General features: G+C 52.5%; 1 protein-coding gene across 1 annotated transcript in view; it reads right to left on the reverse strand.

Annotated features, from left to right (window-relative positions):
* The window catches only part of bbs9 (Bardet-Biedl syndrome 9), a 144,868-nt gene that overhangs the window by 41,145 nt on the left and 98,723 nt on the right, over nt 1-5,000 (reverse strand). The window lies entirely within an intron of this gene.

A 5,000-nucleotide genomic window follows, 5' to 3' on the forward strand; every position in this document is an offset into this window, starting at 1 on the left:
AGCAGTGGAATAGAGGCGAGCAAGAGGGGTGTGTGTGTGTGTGTGTGTGTGTGTGTGTGTGTGGGGTGGAGGTCATTGTCCAGCCAGGGGCAGATAGATGGGATTGCGTCTCTGTGTCTCTCTGGGGGCCTGTGTTGGGAAGAGGCTGGACGTGGCGGCCGGCGGAGCAGGCCGTGGGTGGATGATCTGGCGAGCGGCGCTATTTCTCGACGTAAGAAAACAAACCTCCGCTGCACAAACACACACACACACACACACACACACACACACACTGCGTAAAAAAACAAACCTCCGCCATACAAACACACACGCAGCAGCCGCAGCCCCCGGCACCTCGCTGAGCTTCCCTCAGACTTCCTCAGGAAACCCTCCAAGTCATCTTCATCATCGTAGTCATCGCCGCCACCACCTCCTCCCAGCCATCCGCCTTCCCGGACCATCTGTCCCTGGAACAGCCTTGGGGAGGGTGTGTGTGTGCGTCGGTGTGTGCATCGGTGTGTGCGCGCGTGTGTGTGTGTGTGTGTGTGTGTGTGTGTGTGTGTGTGTGTGCGTGTGTGTGCGTGTGTGTGTGGTGGTGGTGGTGGGGGGGGGGGGGTCCCTTGTGTCCACACAGGGCCGCCATCCTTGGGGCGCAAACGGATGGAGATCAGCTACATTAACACGGGGAGCCAAACAAGAGACTGCAGTGTGGCGTTGAGAGTAGAGTGGAGAGCGAGACCAGAGGGCTGCAGTCCAGTCCAGTGCTGTGCTGTGTTGTGCTGAGAATCTGGGGCCACGGCCCCCATGGGCCTCCCCCGAGAGCACCATCAAAAGGGTCAGTGACTCCAGGTTCCTGGAACAGGGGGGGGTGGTGGACCACAGGAGGCTCTAATGGTGCTGCAAGAGCCACGATTAGTAACGCTCCCATGCCCCACGTCGCTATTAATACTGTCTGCAGCCGCTACCGGGCTACGTCCTGATCCATTTCCCACATCCCACCACAGGTATAACATTTGCGTCGGACGAGGAATGCCTGCAGCAGCACACAGTTACACTACTGCATCTACAGTAGCCATTGATTCAGAAATATAAAGGAAATGGGCCTAGGCAATAAGGAGATATTTCATACAGCTTTCTGAGCACTTGGGGAAAATAATCTCCTTTCTGCGACTCCGTGTGTGACCAACACTGAAGTGTAATACAGCAATCTTTGTCTCCATGTCAATATGAGGTCACCTTCTGGGCTGCCACTCAAAATGGAGGTGGGGTTGAGAGAGGCTGCTGAGAAGAATACACCCATGAGTTGTGGGGGACTCCGACAGGCTCTGGATAGAGAGTTAGCGGGTCAGTCATCTGGGTGCTCCTGTTCATGCTAGCCTCACCTCTCCTCTCCCGCCACCCTGACTCGGCCAGGCCTATTCCCACTCGGTCGCATCATCGCTTGTTTTCCAGCATCTTCTCCGTCAGGTCATCAGAGACATGATCGAACTGTCAGAGACTCAACCGACAGTGTTTAAAACAGCGGTGGCCTTCCAGTACTTTCTACACCTAACGCCTCCAAAGGTTTGTGTAGCTGTGCTTAGCGTCTCCTCAGACATCAGGTAAAACCACACCTGAGTTTAGAGTCAGAGTCAGAGCTACAGGTAGGTCTTATTATTGTTCTTATTGGCCTCGTTTCGGAGAACAAAAAAACCCCTCTCGTGGAAGAACAGGAGAACTTGAACACCTCACGTTCAAGTGATTGGATCTATTAGAACATAGCAGCTTCCATCAGCTGCAGCTCCTGTCCTTGCCTGCTGGCCATGTTGTTACACAGTGTGTGTGTGCGCGCGTTGTTGGAGGCCTGTTATTTACAGCCTGGAGACCGTAGGTCACACGAGCTCACAGGTTAAGGAAGGATCCTTTTAGTCGGTCCTCACACACACACACACACACACACACACACACACACACACACACACACACACACACACACACACACACACACACACACACACACACACACACACACACACACACACACACACACACACACACACACACACACACACACACACACCTGCTACAACGACTCACTGTCCGCAGGGAGACGAGCCGAACGAGCCGGACAATGACCGCCCATTACTGGGGCATTCTTCAGCTGCCCTCTGCCCCCTCTCTACACTCTCTCCAACATCACTTTCCTTCTCTGCCTCCCAAACATCACAGGGAGTTTTTGTTTTCTTTGCGACACTGCCAAAAAACAACAACAACAACAACATCATTTTGCCGTTAGCCTAAAACGGTTCCCTTTTTTCATACTCCTTCACTTTCTTGCCCCCCCCCCCCCCATCTCCATCCATATAATGAGGTGTAAATGTCCAGCTTCAGAATGGAAATGTCCTTCCAAGTATCCGCTCTACCTGTACACTTAACACAGGTGATTTCGCTAATTATCTCATCTACCTGGCTGAGGAGTTATACTAATTAGAATCAGCTGGTTTTCTAGATGGTGGGAGCAAATATTTCTGCTACAATGCAACGGTTGGGTGAATGCTGCCCTATGCTTGACCCCTGAGGGAGACTTGGTGGAGCTCAGCGGAGGTTACAGAGAGCGTGATGAAGAGTGGGAAACGGTATTCCCTGTGTACCCATTCCTCACACGCATGTACACAAACACAAGAGCTCTTCTAGCGCATTTATTAGGTGTTGCCAGCGCACTGGGCTGCCCTAGCTCCTCACACGAGAGTAAAACATGCCATTAAGAGGAAAAGCGATAAAACAACTTTTTTTTCTTCTTTTTCTTTCTTTTTTTTTATGGCCAATTAATATAAAAGTGATTCAGCGGAAGAAGAAAAAAAAGAGAGAGAGAGAGCAAGGGGCTGGATTTCATTAAATGATTAATTGGGTCTTTAGCGGGGGGGGAAAAATCCTGAGGTTCTCCCCGTAGTTTGGGGCTCAATGGGAGACGACTCGGGTTTCAGGAACTGCAGGAACTGATGCAGCTGCCAAGCGAGCTCGGCGGTCGGCCCGGCAACAGCGGATATGGCGGAACTCTGCAAGGGCTGATGGGTAAGGGTAAGGGAAAAGCGATGGGGGCTGTCGGGCCGCTCGCGGGTGGCCAGCGCGTTAACTCCGAGCACCTCTGACAAGAGCTCACCCCGGGGTTGGCCGGCGCGTTAACGCTGCGGTGCGCCAGAGCCGTAACGCATCAGCAACGCAGCAGTTGAGGAAACACACACACAGCAGCAATGTGTGCACTTTCACTCATTTTAGTCTGCATTCCTGCACTGAACTTGAGACGCCCGGACCCAGAGCCACACACACTGTATACAGTAACTCAAACCTCCACATACACAGATGCACACACACGTGAAAATATTTAGATGAGCATTCATATACATGTGCACCCAGTGGGCATTGCATACATACACAAATGCAAGTAAACACATGTGCACGCACACACACACACACATACACACGTGCGCGCGCACACGCACACTCACACACACACACACACACACACACACACACACACACACACACACACACACACACACACACACACACACAGAGGGTCTTTATGTGCGACTTAAGGATTTGCTCCTTTAATATGAGGCTCTGAGGGGGGTAAGGGCAGTAAATGGGCAGTATGAGCTCTCCACTGCGGGATGCTGGCTGGGAGGGTGGGAACCGGCTCCGTGCTTCCATAGGAGAACGCGTTACCGGTGGCAACACACACACACACATACACACACACACACACCCACACCCACACAAACACACACATAAATAAATCAGCCACACTGCATAGACAAAATGGGGAAATAATTTAATCGGACAGCAACATGCGGGTACTTGCAAACTCAACACACACACACACACACACACAAACGAGAAACTAAGTGAGGCCCCTGACCCTAACCAACTTCTCACTAATGAAAAACTTCTCCCCAATCATGCATACTCACACACACACACAGCCAGTTACCGAGGTTAAGGTATGAGGCTTTAAGACCCAACCCCGCCCCCCACCAACCCAGCTGCAGGCCAGCAACCCCCAAATGGAACAGTGGATAGTTCAGGCCGACACGTCAGCAGCCTGGCACACAGCTGAGGGCCATTTATGGGCTCTGGGGCTCTGAAAGCATGGATTAGAGCTGAGAGAGCACTCCCTGTGTGACGCTAATACGCCGGACCCTGTGACTCACCCGCGCCTTTTAATATAAAACAAACACAAACAAATAAAAACGGCCGTAAAAAGACCAGGTTATGTCAGTGGCGGTTAGCGCCGCGAGAGAAAAACGTGGACATAAATTTTTCCGCGCCGAGCAGAGCGGGGCCCGCGGGTGTGTTTGTACTGGACGGCAGGGACGTGTCGTGGCCGACGTGCGGCGGGACCGGAGGAGGAGGTCGATGCGGAGTGGCGGTGGGAACCTCCTGGAAGCTCCTGCTGAATCATCCCTCAGAGGAGGTGTTCCCCCAGCTACCACCACCGCAGGGCTCGTGGCCAGCCCGGAGCAACGTGGAGGATGACCTGTGGCGACCTCGGGTTCGCGCCACGGCACCAGCTGTGGTTGGCGCTTCCAGATGCTGAGGGAGAGCGGTGTTGTTTTTTTTTTTTTCACGAATCCACGGGGGCAAATGGCGGCGTTGGCGATGACAGCCGTAGGAAGCCGCGGAGAGAGCGGCCATGTTTGTTAATAGTGGCCGCAATGCACGCAGGGAGAGTGTACAATCGCGCATAAGACAACTGACCATCACGGCCATCAACATGCAAGGTTTGCTTGGCCAAATCTAAAGCATGCCCTGTGCGTTTGAAGAGAGAGAGAAAGACAGAGAGAAAGAGAAAGAGAGAGAATGAAAGACAGAGAGAAAAAGTGTGAGAAAGAGAGAAATAGAGAGACAGAGAGAAAGAGAGAAAGAGAGAGAGACAGAGAGAAAGAGAGAGAGAGACAGAGAGAGCGAGAGATAGAGAGAGAGAAGGAGTGAGGGGAAGAAAAGGGTGGGAGGGCAGAGAGAGGTGATTTTTTGGGGAGAAT

Source organism: Alosa pseudoharengus, unplaced genomic scaffold, assembly GCF_046254945.1.
Source record: "Alosa pseudoharengus isolate Yale_2024_CS ecotype anadromous, Long Island Sound unplaced genomic scaffold, YU_APseudo_1.1 YU_APseudo_1.1_scf_12, whole genome shotgun sequence".
Lineage (NCBI taxonomy): Eukaryota > Metazoa > Chordata > Actinopteri > Clupeiformes > Clupeidae > Alosa > Alosa pseudoharengus.